Below are 7244 nucleotides of genomic sequence, written 5' to 3'. Positions count from 1 at the left end.
TCATCTGAAGACGATTTCCCTCATATCGCATCTGGACCACAAACGAAAAATTGAAAGCGCATTTGTCATTTTTTACAGGATAAAAAAGGTTAAGTAATCTTTTTAAAAGGCCCGCAAAGAAAGTCCTACGTATGGATTGGACATCGCAGGGTTAATGCCTCTCGGCAGGGACCAGAATTGTGTATTTCTAAATGGGGGTCGAAGTGTCTGGTGGTTCAGAAATAGGATTAAGGAAAAAACCTTTTATTTTTAACATTTCAAAATTGTTTATATAAGTTTTTGTTCTTTAAATATTAGCTTTACTCACTCTGTATGTTTAAATATTAGATTAAATATTGGTTTTCATGGATTTACACAAATAAAAAACCTAAATTTCGTTAACCCCCAATTTTTAAACATTCCGTTAGCTTTTTAATCTTGTATTTATTATAAGGAAAGAATGTTTTAAGTCAATAAATTTAATAAAATCAATTCTGATGTATGTCTATATATGCGCCGACAATTTTATTGTATTTTCAAGTATCGCTTCGAAACCGATTAATATATCAGCCATACTGAAAAATTATGAATAGCATCGTATTATATCCAGTTTTCTACGAATATGAAAATGTACCTAAGATTAAAACCAGTTTTTTAGCCCGTGCCTTCAGCAACACGAGACATAAAGACTGGTTTTAATAATATAAGTGGACATTTTTATATCCGCGTAAAGCTGCTTATAAAACGATGCGATAAATAACTATTCTTCAAATGTAGTTTAATATCCTAGATACACTCTTACACACACACACCATTAGTAGCGCAGATATTCTACAATTAGGGCATGTTTCTATTTCTGTTAGTCCGTCCGCGACATTTATTAAAATTTGAATAATTTTGTTGAAAACTTTTTTTTATAGTAATGTATTGATAATTTCTTACACAAGGGAGGTTAAATTTGGCTGTTTATTACACTAGTCCCCAAAGTTTTGTAATGTTTTCTTATGCGTTGGCCTAACCACTTTGGGAACTTTTATTGAATTTTGATTGGCTGGTTTATTAATTGAGTGTCCAAACGTTTGAACAATTAATTGTAATCTACAGAAGGGGGCATTTATTTTATCATCATTTGGGATGAACATCAATTTATTGTCTTATTCCTTTAGATCCCTGGTAGTATTGCAACTATCATGTAAATAAGTTATACAAGATTACATGAAAAAAAAATTTTGTGAAAAAAAGAGATAACAATTTATGAAAAGGCTAAAATGAAAAATTATAGGACATAGCCTAATCAATATAATAATTCTATAAGTTTATTTCCAGTATGGCTTCGAAACCGATTATTATCCGCTGGATTAGAACCAGTTCAGTCAGGCAGGGCCTTCAGCCCCTCGGAGCTAACAAACAGATATTAATCTTATAAATTTTTATTTTAATATCCACGAAAAGCCTTCTATAATACGATGCTTTAAATAACCATCAAATATCGAAAATACTTTAAGAAGCATGTAAACCTTATATTGGAATGCATATGATTTTAATAATTTCTTTCCCAAATGTATTAAAAAAATTCAGTCCCCTTTGGGAAATTAAACTTTAAATAGAAATAGATTCAAACTGTTTCCTATAAAACTTTGCAAGTTTTGTTTGATTTCATTACCATTTTTAAACTTTAAGATTATGTATATCTGAAGAAAATTCGGTAGGATAACTTTTTTACTAATTAAGAAGACTTGCATGTTTTTAGATCTACCTACTCCGATATGTTTTTTTTGGTACCCATTAGAAAATATTCTCCCTCCCAAACTTTGAGAAACAAATGTTACTCACATTTGATTAAAACAAAAATTTAGCGGCTGGATTTGCGGTGTCTGTGGCATGGCTGGGTCTCGTACCTGACATCATGTTAAAAGCAACAAGTCCTTTGCATTTATAAAAATAGCCTGCAGCTGCAGATTAATGAAAAACACGTCAAATTTTAGCAAGTTCTAACGGCTGATAAACAAAATGTGCGGAACGCTGCGATTATTTTTTAGCAGCTAAGTAAGAGGATACAATGAGCAACGACCGCTTTCAAGTCAGCCAAAATAGAAGAATATTTACCGAAAATGACTTTATTAGCAATACTGTCAATATTTACGGAAGCATATTTGCATAAATATAATGTTAAAATGTAATTATTATTGATAATATTATTTTTCTCACGAGTTATATTTATTTCCAATTTATTTCCTTTGCGTGTTTTGTTTATAATCTGAAAATATGTATTAGACCTGTCCAGTAATGGGTGGTTTATTACATTAGTCCCCAAAGTTTTATAATAACTTTTCTTATATGTTGGCTTAAAAACTTTGGGGACTTTAGTGAATTTTGATTGGTTGATGCATTAAGTTCAGTGGTTAAACGTTTTAACAACTACTTTTAATCTATATAAGAGGTAAATTTTATGTATCGTCATTGGGGATGTATATAAATTTATCAGCCATTGTCTCATCCCTTTAGATTCCTGAGTACTAGGCTACTTCGTGACCAATGTCCGTCTGTCTGTACATTACTACGTCGTCGGTGAATGTTGCGGAGGGTGCATTATTTGCCAAATGTACCACTTTTCTGCACTACCTCACCGATTTTGTTAATACTCTATATTTTGTTACCTACCTTCATAGATAGCTAGATATCTAGACATCCAGGGACTCTGAAACTTTTTTTTGGCCATCCAGCATCCTTGAATCACCCAATGGACCAAAATATAGAGAATTAACAAAATTGGAGAGGTAGTGCAGAAAAGTGGTACATTTGGCAAATAATGCACCGGAGGTATATTTTTTATTCATTTACAATGCCTGCCCCCAAAAATATATTAACATTAATCAATATATCCTGAAAATTTCGAATCATATGGGGATGCAACGCTTTTAAATTTATTTCTTATAAAGTTTCAGTAAGGATGATTCCAACAAATTTACAAACGAACCTATCCTAAATATAAAAGAACTTCACTTGTAAAACAATCATTAAGAAATGTATTCGTCTAAAATATAAATTTCAAAAGGAATTATCCAGTAAAATTTATTAAGAATGTTCCATAACAAAAAGAAATTATATAAAACAGACAATAAAGAAATAAACCAGTCTAATTGATATATATACATAATATATATATGTCATAAATGCAAATTTCTGGTAATGTAAGAAAAACATTATAATTTATTAGTTTTGATGGCCGAGTGCAGAACCTAATCTCACAAATTTATGTACATACATAAATATTATAAGATTGGGAGCTGGGAAAAATTGTTAATAGGATGCTTTTAAAGTGGCCATATGGCTACAAAAATTTATAGTCAGGGAGTGAGATATATATATATATATATATATATATATATATGTTTAAATTGCTCTGAAAGCAAGGCTTTACTAAAATTGAAAGTAGTCCGTCGGTCTGTCTGTCCGTGCGTTTATAACTCTTAGTGTTTTATCGATTATTCTAGTCAGAAATCATTACTAGAAAGTCTGGACGACGCCTTTAGACCTATAAAAAAAATATTTAGTTTTTATATTAAAACCCATGTTTTTCTGATTATTAATTTGTTTAACTTCGCTTCTAAGGATGTATTGATTCTTGTAAAAAAAATTGAGTTATATCATCCCCCCCCCCCCCCACCTCCAAAAGCTTTTTATATTGCCTATAAAAAATGACGTAATACTGGCCTACAATTGATCAATTAAAATGTACACTGGCCTTCCATTGGTAATTTAGTCTGTGTATCGTCCAATCTTTGGTCATTTGTATTGCTTGACGTCATTTTTTAGTGGCACAATTAAGAGCTCCCTCTCCCCCAATTTCCCTTCTCCTAAGAAATTGAATAGAGGTATCTTTTCCTCCCATTTTCTCACCCATTAAATACTTAAACCCCCAACAAATATCTGTGCACGCGACTGGTTGTAATGAATGTAGATGTACATTGGTTTTGGGTTTCTTTACAAGAAACAGCACTTTACAAATTTCTTTATGCCTGATGTTCATATACTCACATATAGAGTGATCAATATTCAGCGATTTTAATTAATTTCATTTCTAAAATATCTGAATTGGTATAAACGTAAAAGATATTGTAGTTTTCATACAAGTTGATTAAAAAACAGTAGGACGGATAAACGAACATTCCGGTGGATAGGAACCGGTTCTCATTCATACGAAAAAACTATGTCTAGCATCGTATTATATCCAGTTTTCTACGAATATAAAAATGTATACTTATATAAGAATAAATTAATCTGTTTTTTAGCCCGTGCTTTCGGCATATCAGGGCAAACAAAACTTGTTTTAATCTTAATTTTTTCTTTTTATATCCGCGAAAAGCTGTTTATAATAAAATATTCCCTGTCTCTGGAATTACAGAAGCCTCCCAGGGATACAAGGATATTACAATTCAAAACAAATATCTCTCCCCCAAATTTTCTTGTATGGATTTCTATCTATAAAAAATTTAGTTGAGATTTGATCCTAAAGCTGTCTATAGTGCCTATAAAAAATGACGTCATACAATACAAATGACCAATGATAGGCCAATACAAAGACTAAATTACCAATGGCAGGCCAGCATACATTTTAATTGACCAATGGTAGGCCAGTGCGACGTCATTTTTTATAGGCAATATGATGAAAAATGAGCGTGGATAAATTTTGTAGTCATTATAAGTCCAGAATCTCCCTGAGAGATCCTTCTATAATTGAGATATGAGTAGTTATAGTTGACTTTACTTCTTCTCTTTAATTATATCATACCAGCATATGGACACGTACAACATACACACACACACACACACACACACACACACACACACATACACACATATTGACATAATAAAATTCCCCAATACAATCGAGTTCAGTAGAGTTATTCAAAATTGTATTTGTTGTATAGCAATAAAACTGTTGTTGAAATAATTCGCAACAAAATTTTCGGGTTTTTCTGAAAATAAATTTCATATTGATTTTTCTAAAAAGCATTTTAGGTAAAAACAAAATCCGCTGGATAAAAACCAGTTTTCAGTTATACTGAAAAATCATTTATTGTATCGTATTACAGACAATTTTCCACGTATATTAAAACAAAAATCTAAAATCATAAAATTAATGCCAGTTTATATCGTAAAGTTTATATTTATACCCCTCAGAGCTAACAAAATCGGTTTTAATCACATAATTTTTCATTTTATTATCCGCGGAAAGCTGTCTATAATAAGATAAATAACTATAATGTCACCATGTCCATCTCCTCATGTCATCCAATTAATAAACCAAAATCCCCCTCCTACCAAATATTCCTCTCTGTAACTAATCAATTCGTAATAATACTTGCATGCATTAGTTTCGCTTTTAGCAAGACTTTTAAAGCCTCTATGAAGATCTTAATGAACATATGGACTCGCAAATGACTTAATAGAACAAAAACTATGATGAAAATTTGCTATAATGTTTATATATTGTATGAGTGTTTGCTTAGGTCTCTAAAATGTCTGGACCTATCATTCCGCAATTTTTCTTGCAAGTTTTACATTGTTCTAGTTAAGGTTATAGAAGAAGAAAAAAAACTCCTTCTATTAAAAACAAAAAATAAATATATAGAAGGGCACAACTACCCCCTATTCTCCTTTTAGGGTGAAGTCCCTAGAGGTTAGGGACGAAACCACTAGTATGTTTAATAGCAGTTTGATGTCTGACTAAGTTTATGTCTGCATTTTCAGAAAAGCTATGCGTAAATTCGCATGATGAAAAAATATTTAAAAAGTAACAACTCACCTCCCCCTCATACTTAATTGCTAAAATGAAAGCAACCATCTTGTTGTGTGTTATTCTAGTATTAGTTAAAATAGAGCTTTTTTAAAAAGCATAGCGACCCCGAAATAGGATTAAGCTTTGACAATTATTCTTTTAAAGGATTTGGTTCAATTTTCCACTTTGAATCGGTTCAACAGTTTCATGAGAGCATTTGTGTCTCCCTGTATCAATCACTACAATTCTAACAAACTTTTGGGAATTTCCTGCTAGACATCTAGTGGCCAATTTAGAACCCCACTACGCCCTATTCTTATAGCTTATTCTATAGAATTTTTGAGAATAAAAAGGAGGAGGGGGGGGGGGGGGCTTATATTTAATGGTAAAAAGTAAAGGATAATTTTACATGATTTTGTTCGAGCGAAAATAATATGTTTTTATTCTTGTATTGGGTCCTAATCCTACTGGGCTATTTGGTACTCGATCAACCTAACTTAGAATAAACCAATAATATGATAATTTTTTTCTTTGAGATAGCCCATATTTACTTTTTTTGCTAAGTGTATCGAAGGATGTTGCTAAACTTTTTAAGAAGAACAACTATGACCATAAGTATCACAATGAAACCTTACTGGTTTTAAAAAGTGTATTAAACAAAAAGAATAGAAAAAATTATTACAATTTCAGTAAATTAATTGCTTAAACTTTATGTATTATTTGTGTCATAAAGATAAATATGAATAAGAACAATTTAATTAATTAAAGGCACAACAACAAAAAAGAAGAAAATTAGGTAAATGATAAATAAATAGTATCACATATTGAAACAAGTCACTCAAATTCCCTATTATGCAAGTAATTTACAGTTAAATATATTTGAGATGGAATTTTAAGCAGAGTGACGTACTGACAAGCCCTAGTTATAGAGTAGATGCAGTACTAAAACACAAAGAAATGATATAGGAAAGGGTTAACAGTGTAATAAATCCACTGAACCGTAATTCATATCAACTTTTTATATCTTTTACAATCTCAGAATTAAAAATGACCAGATGTTAGTATATCTAATTTATATGTTTATATATAACATTAGAAATACAGTTGAGAGGTGGAAACAAAGTGTCTTCTCTTAAATCTTAAACATGAAAAGGATTGTCACAATGGAAATCATAATCAGCCTTTTAAGAGTTCAGTTAAGAATTTTAAAAAACGGCATTTTGAATTCTAAAAAAATAAGTGTTGAAAAATATGAAAACAATTTACATTGGACTGTTAATTTTACTAGTACCCAAAGTTTTAAGAACAATATCTCGTTGGCTTAAAAACTTTGGATACTTTTATTATACCTCGATTGGTTGGTTTAAACTTTTCAACCATTAGTACTAATCAATGGAATTTGGTTTATCATCATTGTAATTGTACAACAATTTATCGTCCATTGTCTTATCCTTTAAGATCCCTAAATTTACCTCTTATTAAA

Source organism: Acartia tonsa, chromosome 4, assembly GCF_053477335.1.
Source record: "Acartia tonsa isolate MP-2025a chromosome 4, ASM5347733v1, whole genome shotgun sequence".
In the NCBI taxonomy this organism is placed as follows: Eukaryota; Metazoa; Arthropoda; class Copepoda; order Calanoida; family Acartiidae; genus Acartia; species Acartia tonsa.
This window is presented reverse-complemented; position numbering follows the sequence as displayed.